The sequence below is a fragment of the Poecilia latipinna genome, unplaced genomic scaffold (assembly GCF_001443285.1).
Source record: "Poecilia latipinna isolate Pla-1442-1.1 unplaced genomic scaffold, P_latipinna-1.0 Scaffold212, whole genome shotgun sequence".
In the NCBI taxonomy this organism is placed as follows: Eukaryota; Metazoa; Chordata; class Actinopteri; order Cyprinodontiformes; family Poeciliidae; genus Poecilia; species Poecilia latipinna.
In genome coordinates, this window is record NW_015112828.1 from 351,873 (window position 1) to 369,390 (window position 17,518).

General features: G+C 36.6%; 1 long non-coding RNA gene across 2 annotated transcripts in view; it reads right to left on the bottom strand.

Annotated features, from left to right (window-relative positions):
• LOC106946911 (uncharacterized) overlaps positions 1 to 14,754 on the bottom strand; it is a 45,535-nt gene extending 30,781 nt beyond the window's left edge. For both annotated transcript variants that reach the window (XR_001424867.1, XR_001424868.1), the window contains exons 1-3: positions 14,450 to 14,754; positions 13,864 to 13,959; positions 12,524 to 12,565 (exon numbers count right to left, since the gene is read on the bottom strand). This is a non-coding gene — a long non-coding RNA (uncharacterized LOC106946911). The remainder of the gene's footprint in view (positions 1 to 12,523; positions 12,566 to 13,863; positions 13,960 to 14,449) is intronic.
• Between the last annotated feature and the right edge of the window lie 2,764 nt (positions 14,755 to 17,518).

The following is a 17,518-nucleotide window of genomic DNA, read 5'->3' on the forward strand; positions in this document are numbered from 1 at the left end:
AGTTTGGGATATTGTTTTACAACCTAACCCTGCTTTTAAGTTCTTTCTAACTTTAATTTTGAACCGTCTTTCTTCCACTTGAATCTATATTGAGGTAGCAATGTAAAGGAGCTAAATATAATTGCAAGTCCTACTTCATTTTCTATAAGAAATATTGAATACCATTTACTTTTCCCTCCTGCTTCACAACTGTACACTAAATCAGATTTTATATTATAGACAAAAACTAATTAAATAAACCAAAGTCAGTATGATGTGAAAAAAATCTGTTGAAGTTCCAGAAGTATGAATATTTTTAAAAGGCACTGTACAATAATAAATCAGTTAAGCACATTTTTATTAAATCATGACAAGCAGATAAGTGAATGTGTCTTAAAGATGAAAACATCATTTGGGCATTTATTGCCATCTTAAACTGAGCACAGTTGGCAGCAGCAGTGAATCTTTGCGTTAATTACATACTAACCTTTTCAGAATAATCAGATTTAGATGTGCCGTGTCCTTAGACTCTGAATGTTTAGGAAATGAATACATCCAATGACCAATCAGTATCTATTCTCATTAGCATAGCATCATAAAGCCCAGCGCTAAAACATGCCACAGAAACCTTCTCCTATTTATCTTAAAATAACCACTTAACTTTGACTGACACTAATTCTTGCTACACGAAACTGTAGGAGCCCTTTCACCCCCCCTTCTGTCTTTGTCAGAAAATTATAAAAGACAGAGATTGGGATGTCCCCAGTGTGCAAATCCTTTTATTCTGTCAGATTACAGCATTTGATATGACGTAGTGCGGCATTCTGGCCTCACATGCCTGGCAGAAAGAAGGGACCTGTCAGCAGCGGCGGGGAGCAGCAAGAATCATCAATCTGACTGATCCACAGGCCCAGAGACTGTCATCCTCTCTGACTGTACAAGTCAACACAAATAAAAATGAGGAAGCAAAAGCCATAATGACTGGGAGAGATCCAGGCTCATTGTGACCATTACTTTTATTCAAACCCTACAGATGACATGATGTGAAAAATGAGCCTGTGTCTAGTTGGGTGCCCATTAGTGAGTGAGCACATTATCTCCCCTTTTTCACATTGAATCTTCTCTCTGCATGCAGTGGCAGATGCTCCAGAGGAGTCACTCACTTTATGGGCTTTTGACTGCAGTACTCTTTTAAATACAGGGGCCTTGCACCAGGCAGAGATGATGTATGGTTGTCAGTGCTCTTTACCTCACTGACAGATGCCTTCAGTGGATTCCCTCCTAAACCTTCTGCTCAAAACTAACGGGGACAGCTAACCTCTTCCCTCACAGAACAGACAAGCATCTATCAAACTAATAATTACAGCCAAAAAAGATTTCTAAAAGTGCGGTTTAGTTAAGTACAGTCTAAAGGCAAGAAACTTTTAATACGCAGAATGCCACTTCTAGGATTATGAGAAAAGATTAGTGAAGTGGGATATTAGTGCAAATTATCAAACAAGTGAAAACATAAATATGAGCTTTCCCCCCCCCCATCTCTGTGTCAGATAACCCATTTTCTTCTAGGAGTGCTGAAGTAACAAATAAATAGATATATGTATGAGCAAGAAAACTCCCAGAAAACATCAAGAAAATAACAGCAACAATGTTATTCTACAGAAGGAAATGAAGGTGAACGCACTGCTGCAAATCGAAGCTCAGAGGTTGTGGTCTATAAGAGGGAGCACTGGCTTTCCTCGAGCATGAGCAGGAGCAAGAGCCACTTGGTTCAATCTAATCTCTAAACAACAAACCTTTGGGACACCCTTATGCTTCAACTTTACACTGCACAACACCATAAACAGCTCCACTTAGAGGGTTAGATCTACTGTAGCCGTCAAGGGAGAAATGTGATTTAGATTTACAACAGCAGAAAGAACTACTGAAACACTTTTTCTTTAGCCAGTGCAGCCTCAATTTAATATTTTTGCTATCGTTCTGATCCAAGTCACAGAGCTGTGACAACACATCCATCTTACAGCATAAGGTAAAGAATTTTGCATGCATAAGGACATGATGAGACAAGATCTTTGGGAAAACTAAGAACTTCAAATTTCTTAAATCACAAACCCAATTTTAAAGAATATGTAATTAGCACAGAATAAATCAGTCCATACCATTTGTAGTTCTGATGGGTTGTCTCTCACTGGAGCTGTGTCATCAGCATAAAATTAAGTGGCATCAGTTCAATTCTGACACATGGTCATCTATGTAAATTGTAACAAAAAAGAGGCACTATGTGGACCCTTGAGGGATGAACTATTCAACATTTATGAGTTAAAAAACATGCCACTGATAAGGACATGTTGTGCTCTGTCAATCAAACAGTTTCCAAAACTTCTGATGTCCACCAACTTTTGAGGCAAAACAACACCCCTTGATTAAATCACACCTTATCGGAAGCCCAAATCTCATCCTAAGCTTTACCTATGCAAAAAATAACACCAAGATCACAATCTGGAATAAAACAGATTCTTTGTAGAGGATTTTGTGTAATGAACAAATAATTAGTTTTAATTGTGCACAAAGTCTTATATTTGTTAGGTGGGCAGACATGTAAAATCAGCAAATACCCCAGATGTTTGACTTTTACTCCAAAAGATGATTAAACTAACTGCTTTAAAAGTTATAGCAGGCTGACCAGGCAACTGTTTTATTTACCATTAGTCACACGCAGTAAATTTAATATCCATATGTTGTGTGAACAGCTTAAACAGAATACATGGGCATGCACAAGAAACTGAACATAACCAGAGCAGTTGTTAGATGTGTTTGAATAAAATCGCTCCGGCAGTTGCCACAGTGTTGCTCTGTTTATGAAAAAAAAAAAAAAAAACACACACACGGTGTTCAGCTTGATTCCATGAGGATCTCAGGCATGATGGTGCTAATCACCTGGCGCACCTGATTTCCCGATTCATTTTCTCCATTCATGGTGAACAAATGTAGCGACAGCTTGCAATCTGTTTGTTTTTGAGTTGTCAAAAAGAAACCAAAGTCATGTATCAACACAGAATAAATGCTGCTGCAAGATGTCACCAGCTGCACACGATATGATGAATTACAATCATATGTTAATCAGTCCAAGTTGGAGTAATGGGCTGTTTACATGGTGTTCTATCACAAATCCTCTCAGACTGTTATATAGATATAGATTGGTGAACAGAAAGTAACTCTGCTGCTGTTTCGAATACTAATTAACACACTTTGGGGCTTTGTTTTCTAAGGTTTGTTTTTCAGCATCAAAGAAACAACTAAAAACACATTTATGATGCAAATTGAGAAACCAGTTATATATATATATAAAAAAACTGAGTTTGTTCAAGCAGTTATAATTAGTTTGTTAAGTCTGACAGGTTCTTAATAATACTGTCGCTAAAAAAGACATCTCCTGCCAAAACTTCCTGATAGTACAAAAAATATTAGTCACTCAATCACTTGATGTATTTCTGTCCGACATGCAAGCAAAATCTTCAGATGCGTCCGTATGTGGGTGTGTGAGTGTGCATCTGTTGTTTAAGGTTGGCCAAAGAGCAAACAGCAATGGTTTCAGCTACAAGGTCAATGAGAACATAAGTAGTACCTCTTTATTTCCCCAGCCACCTATAGAGTTAGATTCTGCAGTTTGTCCAGCAAACTAACTAATGGCTGAAGTAGTCTCTCCGTTTCATTTTCCTTTTTCCATTGGTGGACAAATAGGTCAGACCAACGTGCTTTAGTGGGCATTTGTCATTGATGACAAATGATTTGTGATCTTATATGGATGATGTAATTCCTATGAAATATATTAAAACACTAAGGCACTTATAAAATTGGATTATTACTTCTGTGACTAAAGGACAAATATAAGTAAACACCAGTAGCACAAATATATTGAAGTCATTTGAAGAATTACAGAAACATGATCAAACAAACCCAAACAGGAATAATTAATAAGTATGAAAAGCGGGAGACTGTTACTAACAAAGATCTACACAAATGTACTTTAAGGGGCTGTGTAATACTTATAAAATACGCTTTAGATTTAATGTTTAAGTGATTAACATATTTGACAAATTGGTTGTCATTCTTTTGAACTGAAATTTATTCATTAAACCTACTTTGGTGCTACATCCAGATTTTAGGAATAGCCTACTATACATTTAATATTTATCAGGGTGTTCAGAGGCTCATATATATTTCTATTGTTATTTAAAAGTTCTTGAACAGTGAAATCCTCTTATGTCTTATCCTAATCCATCCATCCATCCATCCATCCATCCATCCATCCATCCATTTCCTGTACACCCGTGTCCCTTAGTGGGGTCGGGAGGGTTGCTGGTGCCCATCTCCAGCTAACGTTCCGGGCGAGACGCGGGGTACACCCTGGACAGGTCGCCAGTCTGTTGCAGGTCTTATCCTTACCCTTACTGTAATATTCAGAAAAATCTTCACTTTGATTTGATTTAATTTATTCAGTCATTAAAAATTACACAAAGAAGTCATTGTTTAAGTAACATGCACCATCATTGGTATATCTTTTAATTCCTATTAAATAAATGTGACTCAATCATTTCTGCTTAGTTTTTTTTTTTTTAAGAATTTTAATACATAAATAATCCATGACGTTCTCTTCCCCTGGGTTGTTAACATGACATGACACAGAGGTCAGTTGTTTCATCACAGGAAAGCAAAGAGAACACACAATTTAAATAATGGAAATGTCTGTTTATCCCTATTAGCCAGAAAATTGCTACTTACCTATGTCTACTATTGGAGTAATAATTAAAAACATGAAAAGTGGAGTTGTGACAAAAGGGGAAACGTAGCTCTCCTAAAATCGGTCATAGTTTGCCCTCATTATGGCATTTACTGACAGAAAAACACAAAATCAATAGCATCAATGTTTACAATGGGTGTAATAAAGGGCTTTCAACATGTAACTATTTCTTTCCATTTATGTTAACTTTAATGACCAGAGGTTTATTGGTTACTGATAAGCCCATTAGTTAGCTGTTAATAAAACAATTTAATTTCATTGTTAGTCTAAAGGTAACAAATGAAGGTTATTAAAAGCTAAGATAAAAGTACTGAAAATACACTGCCATTTTTTAAAGGCAAAACAAGTCTGAAAAAAAGTATGGACTCCCCTAGTGAAGTGCTATAAATTGCTTTGAATGCATAATTGCTTATGGTATTCACAGTTAACCACAAAAGAAACAACCAGCTGATGCTTTTTCCTTCAGTAACTTCTCATTCATTTCAAACAGTACACACAACCTTATACTTTTAAGTCTGCACTGGCTACACTTTATTATTTCCATTCCATAAAATTACTCCTACTTTCAAAAACATTTATTTATTTAATAAGTGAATTCACAAAGGCAATATTTTGGGAAAAATCGAAAAGGGTAAGTAATGTAATTATTACAATATATGAAATATGTTAAGGGAGTGTGCTTTGCGTAAATAAGTGAGAATCGAGGGTAAATAGAAACAGCAGAGATTTTCTCTTTTTTTTTTTTTTTCATAAAAACTACCACTAAATTGCTTTCAATCTCCGTGGGCTCAATATTCGATTTAAAAGAACCCAGCGGTGGCAATATTCTTTTGGTTGGGTGTTTAGTTTTAATAGGAGCCCTCAGCTCAAATATGAGCTGACAAACACAGCAAGACAAACACAGTCTCTCTCTCTCCGGCAATGAAATATACACTATCAAATAGACCTGTGCCTTTTTGAATCTGCCGTGTGGGTGAAACTAAAGCGCAGAACAAACAGCATTCTGATGTGGCTTTGAAGCTGATAACAGCATCTGACAGGGTGGAGAGCACAGACTTTGGGCCTGGTGTAGGAACGCAGCCTGTGATTGACATGATTCCCTGGCCTCGGAGAAGTTTACCTTTTAATGAGAGCTCAGAGAGGCCCACTCGACTACCTGGTGCAGGCTCTCCACCGGCAGCTGGCGACCGTCAGGGAGGCGCACATGTATTTGTGTGTGCCGGGGTTTATTTGCGTCTCTGTGTGCGTGCGTGTGTATTGATGCGCGCTTGTCTATGACCACTTGTCGCAGATTTCAATCAAGGATTTCAGCCGTGCTCAAATATCCCTTCTCTTTTGGGCTAAGTTGTTTGAAGAAAATGAGTGGATTCAGGATCAAGAGCCTTTCTGGAGGAATTTAAGTCTGTTTGAGGATTATGACTTCTTCATCCTGTACAAAGCCTGCAGAGAGAGCTATATGCTAGCCCTCGGAGGCCGGGCTTAGCAATGCATTCCAGCCGGCGATTTAGAGGCGATAAAATCCAGGAAAGGCATCACACCATTTTCACATAGATCTTCCCAAATAAATAGGGAAGTAGAAGTCTTTGCTATTTCACAGCACGGTAATTCTTTCAGGGTAGGAGATATGCATGCATTTAAGCTCTTTAGTGCCTTGGAAAGGTACTAAATGTCCCTAAACTATTAGACATTTTCCTATGTTTGCAACCACAAACTTCAACGTATTTTTGCCAGATTGGCATATAACAAAATAGAATATAATTGTCATTTCATTTGACATGTTATTTAATGGAAGTTTTTTTTTTTTTTTTTACAAACATCCTTATAAGTGTGTTATGCATTTATATTAAACCCTCATACTACTAAAGAAAACAGTTTTTCTGTTGAAAACAGAGACTTTTTTTTAAATAACTACCTACCATCACCCTAAACACATCATCCCCACTGAGAAACATTTTGGTGGAAGTATCATGCATTGTACATTTTAAAATCATATAAAGTTTGAAAAGATGCATGTATTGTTTTCTTTAACGTCACAATTATGCCCTATTTGTATGCCCTATTTGTATTGGGCCATCACATACAACGTCAATAAAATACATTAAAGTGTGAGCTTGTAATATGATAAAATGTTAAAAAAAATAATCAAGAAGTTTGAATTGTTTTTGTAGATGTGAAGATATAAGAAGAACAACATTTTTTACAAGAAGCATATTCAATTGTGTTATTATCTAATAACCTTAGTTCCAGGTTCACATACTGGTTTTGCAAAATTCCACCATGTCAAGGTTTGTTACTCTCCACTCAAGCTGCTGTGAAAAGCCACTCCTCTTTTTATCTGACTTATGAATCACAATTAGCATGCCAGAACAACCCCCCGCCAGCTCTGATCAGCATCTTCAGGTTCTGCTGGACTTCCCGGAGGATCGACAACACGTTTGATCTGTGACCTGACCCTCGTCTGCAAGCTGAAGTGAAAGCTGCAGCCACTCCCCCAAAAAACTTAAGCTGATGGGTGCGCTGACTTGATCTGGATCATCGCTGCAGAAAGTCCCCCTAAAATCTGTCAGCGTTTGCTCTCATAGCGACATTTACTGACAGCCAAACACAAAGTCAATAGAAATGGGGACAAATTACTGTAAGCATCGATATTTAAGATGGGCGTGGTAAAGGGCTTTCATCCCATAATATGTTATTTCCATTTATTTTAAGCTTATTGACCAGAGGGCTTATCTACTGCATATACACCCATTAGTCAGTTGTTGATAAAACAATTTAGAGTCATTATTTGTCTAAATGTAACAAATGAACATTATTAAACCATAAGATAAACATAAAGCAATCCTACTGCTTATTTATTTTTGCTGAATTCCCTCATATGTGATATACAGCAACCTCTACAAGTATTAGCATCATGTGTAAAATGCCTTAACATATTTTCATCTTTATTGCAGTTGCATAATCTTACACTGAAAAACATAGAAAAAAACTGACCTTTTAATTCTGTCTGTTTCCAGAGGGGCAAAAAAAACCCTTCTTGTTTAAATTATTTATTTATTTATTTATTTATTTATTTATTTCACTGGTTTCACATTCGACATCCGAGTTTGTACACACATAAACACTGTTTTTAACTCAATAAAAACTGGTTCCTGGGATTTTAGAACTAAAATGTGTTATGTTCAACTTCAAATATGACCATCATTAGGGATGTTCTTTCTGATGCTGTTATATATTTTGTTGAACAAAAAAAAAAGAGACAGAGGCATGATTAAAAGAGTTAAATACCTGAAGCCAAGACATAAATAGTTCAACTTTATCTTAAACCTAAAGGAAGTAGGAGAGAGATAAGAGAAGTAAAAAAACATCGTCAGATCTCACTGTAAAATTACAGCAATATACAAGTTTACTGGAAGGGTACACAGAATTGGAAAACACCGCATGTGATTCCTTTCACTCTGTCATATTGCAGTGCCAACACTAGAGTTTAGACACAGATAAACAGAAGATTTCTGAAATGACAATTAAATAGAACATACAAATTACCGGTATCCTTTTTGTGTTGTTCTTCTCTAATGTTTTAAAAATGAAAGAACCAAAGAACTTTCAACACTACAGGTAATACCTTCAAAAAGGACAGGTCAAACTGCATTTACCTTCTAACAGTGTCTGTCAAGTGTGCTTTGTTTTGCAGAGATTTGTCCACAGTCTATAATCTTTTGTTCTTCATGAAGCCCACCCTACATCGTTCTAGCTGCAGCCAAACAAACTGAGGTGAGCGTCTCTGGGCAAACGAGCAGGAAAGAGGAAGTAGCGTCTCCAACAGACAGACGCAGCAGGGGACAGACTAACTATAGCCACATCAATGACTAACTCTCACAGCAAGGACACCTCCCTTCACTTTGAAAAGAAAATAAATTAAACAACAAAGGGGGGACACACTGACATTCAGCGCCTTTCAGTTTATCGCACCAAATAACTGCTCATCATACATCCAGCACAGGATCATTGTTGAGTTCAGGAAGCAAAATGCAAAAGGGAGGGGAAAAAACGGACGCAACAGTTTAAATTAAGAAACACTTTGAGAAGAAAGTTTTCCTCTTGACAGGAATGATAAGTGCTACATGAAGCCCAGATAGTTCCCTCATCTCATGGCCTAATATGGTCATTCCAACACAGGAGGACACCTATCTTTGTACTTCTTCATGCATTACACGCACAATCAATAATGGGAAAATATACACTGCGAAGGGCCTTAGTCGCACTGGCTACAAGCGGCATTGATTAATGATTTTGTGCCAGTTATGACAGCAAGGTGCATGCGCTGAAGGTAGTGGAAGGCCTTTTTAATAGTGCGGGGAGAGAATTAAATCAAACCCAGGAGGGCCTCCACTGGAAGGGAGAGATGCTGCATCTCTGCGCTCTAAATCACAGCTCTACTTAAGCCCAGCTCTCGCTTTCTCCATTTTTCTACATTATCAAAGGGAAACCTGTCAGTGCTGTCTGTGAGAAAGTTTACAAATCATGATTTATCAGAGAGGGGATCTCTTAAACACCTGTGTGAGAAAAGAAGTGTCCCCTGCATTGTAATGTATAGGCAAAAAAGTTTTTTCAGTCTCACCTGACTATAAGTGAAGCCTAGTATTTAAAAAAATGAGAAGTCTACAGCGTATTGTGATTTGATGTCTGTGTGGATAACTTTTCCTTTTGATTTGCTGTTTGACAGATGTAAAAATTGTACCTATTTCAATTTTTTTCAGCAAATGATAAATAAATCAATAACAAAAAAAAACATTCAGAGGAAAAATTTAGATGAATAACTCATAAAAATGGCTTATCAAATTTACTACATTTCAAATGTAAACTTACGTTTTCCTGAATGATACTTCTAGACCTGCTGGTGGAAACTCAACATTGATTAAAAAATATAGAAAATAGATTTATACATTTACACAGATAGAATAAAGTTTTAGAGTAGATCAATAAAGTTGGTGTCACAATATACATCCAGTTTATTTCGAAAGATTTGAATCAATATTTCTAAGCAAACATTATTTTTGCTCAACATTTTTCTCTTCCATCTTGTAAAGAAACAATAAATAATAATTTATTAGTGATCGCATCTTGATATCTAGTTTGATTTGAGCATTAGCGCTGCTGCTAAGCTGGTTATGGCAAAAAATATTACTGAAATAGACTTGGATAAAAATTTATTCTAAAATGTGCATTTAAACTTTTTACTTAACCAGTAATCTGTGGTATTCACCAACATCGACTTTCAATGCTAATGAAAGGCTAGAAAGTTTAAATATAGCATTAGGGCTGTCAGCAAACTAAGTAAAAGAATAAAATGTTAATCTCAACTTTTCAAATCCATTCAAACAAAGTGGTGTGCAAACTTTCTCCCTTACAATTTCAGCTAATATTTAACAATGTTGACAATGACACTCCAAAGGCAATTCAGCTGCATGCAAGTTGTACTTTAGCATTAGCATTGTTGCTAAACAATTCAAGGCACAGAATGTTACTGAAATAATGCTAGGCCTTAGAATTTGTTCCAACAAGTTCAAATTTGCATTTCATTGGGGTCAGCTTCCAAAGGGTTAAAAAGTCCAGCTTGCTAGCAAGTTTGACTTTAGCATTAGCGCTGTTGCTAAACTAGTTAAGCTGGTTACAAACTTAAATTCTTGCTCCAACACTCAAAGCCAGAAATGTTATAATAATCCTTAATTTACTATCATTTTACGTATGAGTAATGATTGACTGAGCCAACATCTTGTTAAATTCTAATCAAATACAGATTTGCCTCAAAATAGCAGCTACTGTTATTAGAATTTAGTAAAAATTGAAGACTGCATTATGCCAGATTATAATTTTTGTATCTCACTGCCCTCCCAAATTCCTTTTTGAATCGATCTGCATTATACAACACACATCTGCTTTGAGAATAATTTTAATTGCTTTAAAACTTTAATCAACGACAACCCTAAAAACCGCAACCCAGTTTCAAGCCTTTTTTGTGCAATACGTCTTGCAAAGCCACAGTGACAGGGGAGTGAGAAATCCTTCTTACTGGCCAACAAGGCCGAGTTGTGACAATTTTGTTCAGTAAATACTGCAGAAGAAAGCGACAGAGTGAAAGCCATGTGAGAGGAAGAAATGGGCACTCAGTCCCACTGTCTTCTCTTTGTTCCAAATTGAGAACTTTCTGTGCAGGAAGAAGCTTCCTCTCGAGTTGGTTGTAAAAGCTAGAACAAGAATAATTGAGTTCACTTCAGATTATTTATATAGCACCAATTCACAACAAATGTCACTCCAGTGCAATTTAAAAGAAAAACAAGTCCAGTTTCATATCTAAGAATAAAAAGAAGCACGTTAAAAATCAAATCAATCCAATACAGTTAAATAGAAAGATTCCAATTCAACTGTGCATTGTTCACTTTACTGCTAATAATGGGATATTTGCCAACTGCTGCTGTAAATACTAAACAATTATTGGGGTGAATAATGTAAATATACAAAATGATAATATATTAAAACTGTGAAAATTAACAAATGGTATTAAAAGCAACTACACACTAAACACACTACATATGTGTTAAGCACCGTGCTTACACTGAGATGCGCAAAATCTACAAAAATGTGGTTCATTTCAATTCTTTATATTCTTATTCCTTTCAGCAGTGTTATTCTGAAACATAGGAGCCTGAATGCATTTTTGGTCTAAAATAAGCATTAGGGTATAAATTGTTTTCGCACAGGAGGAAGGATACAAAAGAGCATTTAGTGTAATTTCTCATGCCTAAATAGCTGTGAGCCTAATCTGATCTGATTTGTGTTGTTTGTGGCCTAAACACGGCAAACGTTTGACAGTAACATTTTTGACAGGGTACTGAGATGTAAGGACAACGCTATCGTTAAAAGTCACTTAACTGCCCACTATATCTGCTTCAGAACAAGAAGCCCAGGTTTGTTTCTTTTTTCATTTAAATGGTTTTGCAAACACATTTTCTATACACTCTTAAGATTTCTAATGTGCCCCAAAAAAATCTGTTTGATTGTAGGACTGATTAAATTATATTGTCTGAATATGAAAGCATAATTTATGTTCATGAAGTAATACCATGTTGTTTTTTATTTTTTAATATCAAGCGCAGACATTTATTTATTATGTTTTTTTTTTTGTTTTTGTTTTTTCACACACCCACATGCACACAAGGAAACCGGTCATGCTCTAAGGGAAGTCCGGGCTGTAAATGTGCACAATATTCCACATTATATACATGTCATTTCAGAGTGCACTCCAAGTGACACAGTGTCAAATCTGTGTGACAGATTTAGGTGAACGCTGGTGAAGGCAGCCCTGCGTGGGGACAGCGGCTTAGGGCTGACTAAAGAAGCAAGTACAAGATCTCCAGCAGGCAGAAAGGAACCCTGCATGGTGCGGAGCCGATGCCTGTCCAAGCCCACCAACGCTGACAGCCACGCAATAACCTGACACCATTGCCATCTTCTGACTGCATTCACACACAACTCTGTAGTGTGCATCTAATGCCGAGATGAGAAGATGAGAATACCAAATGCTACGGGAGGCAAAAATTAACTGCAACTTTTACAAAAGAGTTCTAAAAACATGAAGAAATTATTGCGATTGTTCAACTAAATGGCATTTGACGTTAAAAAAAAAAAACAAAAAAAAAAACAGAAGTACTAAGGATTTTATTTATGAGGATGCCTTAATTGTTTTACCTTAAAGGGATGTCTCCCTCTTATGGTGGGTGCCATGGTAATCTGAAAGGCATGTACAAAATCCATTTTAAATGCAAAAACAATTAACATGACTGGTTTAAAATGTTCATATTTTTAACAAAAGTTATAAAACTATTTTGTAACAAAGACTTAAATAATGTTTAGTGGAAAGAGTAAATTTAAATATTTCAAAGTCACTTTCATCACAGGAGCATTTTAATACTGAAATTGTTTTGGATTTCCTTCACATTTATCCTGTTTGTATTCTACTGTATAGTTTTATTGAGGGTCATAATGTTAGTAGGATTGTTGAAGAAATGTGTGAGCTTCCTGACATCTAGTGGACAGAGTCTAGATTTGTTTTGTCTGTAGTAGGAGTTTACTTTTCCTTCTGTATCTGCAAAGTCAAATTAGTATCCATACTTCTAATTAGCAGAATGGGTCTGGTCAAATTATGCTGACAGACAAAGCAATATCCACAATATGTGGCTATAATTATTTACCTCAGTTATTATTTTCAGCTGTTGTATTTAACTTGTCCTTTGTTTTGGATAGGCTCATCTTTTATGCACAAGTGCATCTCAAATAAGATCATTTTTCAGCAAAAACCAGCCTAATTTCATTCAGCATCATGTTTTTTAGCATGAGTTGAAATGCCAAATAAACTCCTTGGGCCTTAGTTTGAAAAACTAGAAGGGCTGACCAACTCCTGTATAGTATCTGCATTCAGTACCTGGTCAAATCTACTTTTTTTTTAATGAATTATTGTATCGATGCAGTGGGGAAGACAAGGTTGCTTTAATAGCCTTCAGCCTGTCTGCTTTCCTAGGTATTTTCTTTCCAGTCTTCTGTCCAGACAATACCTATTACAGCAAGTGGGATTGTGGGTAGGTACTAAATACTGTTGCGTCAAAATCATTTCAAAAAAGCTCGTCAGCAGAGGAAATCATCACTGAATAAGCAAAACATTATTTATGTGGCTCTCTACTCTTCATCCAAACTCTTGACTGTGACTTGCCAATAAGATACAAAAACTGCTTTATCAGAAAAGAGGACGTTGGCCGACTTTACAGCAGTCCAGTTATCTTAGGTAAAACACTGTTGATGTTTTCTGTGGTTCTGCTATGTGAGTCAACTTGTTATTAAAGTGCCATGCATTCAAACTCTCTTTGCAGGAAAATTTGGTGACACTTGTTGTTCAACGCAGTAAGATTCAAGACAAAGTGGTGCTAAAGTACATATTTCCTTGTCAAAACAGATGTTAGCCAGAAGCAATAAGTGTGTTGCACATAAACAACCAGTGATTGCATTCCTTTTTAAGTTTTTTTATATCTACCCACCTTACAAATATGTGTTGCTTCTTTAGTGATTTATTCCACTATGAATGCATCTGACATGAAACCAGCTCCGCCCCCATGCAGAAGTAGATCAAACCTCTGACAAACACAGACAGTAATAATGGCAGAGGACGTCAAACTCAATGCATTACCCAAGACATTTTTGTCCTCTTTGCCTTATACAAGCCAACACTGAGGTAAAGACAACACGCAAGAACATTATCCAAGTCATACATCAGATCTGTAAGGTTATTTGCGGAAAACAATGGAGAAATCAGCATTAAAGCCCAAGTCTTTCTCCCCCACAGGACAAATTGGGACACAAAGTCTGTGTCAGCTGTATTTTACACGTACAAAAAGCAGGTGAGTAAGACTTTAAATAATACAAGCTTGTAAAACAATGCGTTCATAAAAATACTTAAAATTAACATTAGCATAAAAAGTGCTTAAATGTTACTGCAGCAAATGTTAGCAGAGCTACCTGAATTTACACATAAATTAAAGCATAACTCCCTTAACTTACTGAGCTTTGATTTGACTATCATACAGTGCTGTCATGACAAAAAATGGGATGCTTACAACCAGTTACCTTTGTACATGTAGTAGTCGCCGTCGATGACAATTTCATTCAACAGGACATGAGGTCGGCAGCAGGCCTTGATCCATTTCTTGCGTTATTCCAGACTCCGTTTGGGTTTTGGAAATGTAGAAAATTGTATTCCGCCCTCTACACGCTCTGGGCAATGAGTGACGGGTTTGCATGTTCCCCATTGACAAAGTTGGACAATAATTTCCTCGAAATGTTTATGAACGCAGCACGTTAGCAACCTGTGCTACCCAGCAATCCGTCCCGCATTACCGCTGCGCACCGATGTTACGTCACAAACTGCTTACTCAGCGGTCAGAACAACGTTATGGGAATAACGTTGGATAATAATAATCTATAATTATGAATATATCTATATAATATATCTATAATTAATAATCGTATCATTTTCTTTCAGAAAAGGGGCGTGTACTTCGGGACAAATAGCGACCGCCGATTGGTGAGTTGCTAACAAATTCCCTATGATTGACAGGTGGAGTCGTGAATTATTCTAATTGATACAGAAGTTACTTGATGTTAATATGAAGGTTTACCTTATAACCTTCAGGCCTTTTTTGTCAAGGCAGTATCTCAAACCACTTTTAAAGCCTTATGTAAACAGGATAATGGAGGGATGCTCCATTTATGATACACTGGCAAGGTTTTTAATTTTGCGATGATCATTGAAATCCAATATGACACTTAACAGTCAGAGATGGTTGAGGGATGGTGGTTGGTTGTCATTTAGACAGCAAACTAGGCTAGAGCTTATTGAGGAAGCTTAGCTATTTCAAAGTTTGCCGCAAGATGCTGCATAGCTTCAAGAAGTGTATTGTTGAGACTGTCACATCTTCTCTTCTGTTGGGGAAGCAGCATCAGAACCAGGGATAAAAAGAAGTCTCAATAACCTGATTACGAAGATGTTCTGTAAATGTAAAATTGACCAGTTGATAATTGCCAACAGGTTTATCGAAACTCAAATAACCAGTGAAAGACCAGTCTTTGGTTTGTTGTCTGCAGTTGGTCCAGAATTCATCTGCCTGTCTGCTAACTGGGACCAGACAATATCCTGATTTTGTTTTTTCTTCCCGTTTCTTTTAGAGTTGTTTTTAAGGTTTTGTTTTTAAATGTCTTAATTGTCTGGCATCACCACCTTACTGAGCTTTTATAGTCACATATCCGGAGTAGATCTTGACAATATCAAAAGCTTTTAGTTGTTCTCAGGATTCAGGTTGTGACTTTTTTCAATTGCAGTTAAGCTCTGGAACAATCTCCATTGTACGTGAAGTCTGCTGAATTTTATGATTTTAAATCTTTTAAAAACTCATCGTTTTAAACGGGTGTATAATTCCAGGGAACGCAATCACCTTTGTTTTCTGACTTATTCTCTTAACCTTGTATTTTGCACATTGTTTTATTATTGTTTCCATTATTCTTTTATACTTTGAGTTTTGATGTACCTGTGCAGCACTTTGTTTTTTTAAGAACTTAATAAATAAACAGTGATGATGATGAAAGATAAACATAGGAAAGAGACACAGGAAAGGAAAGAACACCGAATGGAGCACAAAGGGGAAAGACAGATTAATAAACAAACTATTGCAAAGAAATAAAATAAAATGACAAGATCTAATAAACAAAATAAACAGAAAACTTATATTGACAGCTGGAGATAGGCACCAAGATCCCTCCTGACCTCAAAGGGATAAGGGTGTAAAGAAAATGGATGGATGGAAATTCTGCCTTCAGTCTTGGCACTATCACAAACTAAATTGTTATTCAGACTGTGACCACGTGGTGGCACTGGAATACAGGTTGATCAAAACTTGGTTTGACAACAGTTTTTTGTATTTACTCGGGTTATATTTGTCTGATTATTGACATTTGTTTGAGGCAAAATATTTAAGTGTGTCAGACAAGAAGAAATCTTGAAGTTGAAAAATAGTTTCTCACATTATTCTCATTCAGTTTAAATGACCCAATTTAGAGCAAGATTTTGCATTGACCAACAATGTGAACAATTTTCAGTTAAGCAGGCAAATAAAGTCAAGTGTATAGTTTATGGAGAATTCACTGGAAGGATGGAAAGTATGTTTTGGAAATTTACAGGAGGAGTGTAGCAGCATGGTTGTGTGGATTTTATAGAGAGATCCCATGGTTTGTAATGCAAAAAGCTATAACATTGTTGCTATTTTTTATTCTCATTTTACTTTTGTTATTTATCTCAGAGCCCGGGTCTGATTGCTTTTACATAATTTTGCCTTGTTGGCCTGAAAGAAACTGCCTGAAGACAATCAACAATTGCATTGTATGTAATCTTTATTCAACCAGGTATGTCCCATTGAGATTAAGATTCTCTTTTGCAAGACAAACCTGACATATTAGGAGCAGAAAATACTGTTAAATAGTAACATTATCCAGAAATAGAAGAAAACTGGCCAAGCAGAGTGCCGGCCAGTTCCGACATTAACATTAGAGAGGCTGCAGGAATTCTCACCAAGTAGCTGCTGTGCAATGTGCAGCTCAAGTGAGACAATCTCATCTCATTTCATCACCAAAAGACAACCACAGCCACAATAAAGCTTGGTGGAGGCAGTAGCATGTCAAAATATACCATAGTGATTTTGATTCTGAGTCCTCTTCAGATTCACATTACACTGTACAAGATGTTGCAGGTATTTGTTGTATTTGGCTTCCATAAAAAAATAATTACAACCAAGTTATTTGATCCACCTTAAGAGGGCGAAAATCTTCTTGCCACCACACTCAATTCTAAGTTAAAGAATAAATGTGTCATTAAAACATAAGGGACTTTGCTATCTTTATCCCTGGAGGGGGAAAAAAAAACTGTCAGTCATCCACCTGCTCCACCTGTATGGATGAATGGCGAAGCAAATAACAGACAGTGTCATGTGATTTAAAAGCAACACACAGTGCATTCAGTAGACCAAGAAAGTGGCTGGGGAGGGCGAGGATTTGGGACTCTGGCTTTAAGGAACATCATGCTGAGGTGACCAACTGAGCATCTGTGACTGCAATGCCTCAAGCAAAAAGGAAGCTGTGAGAAGCTGC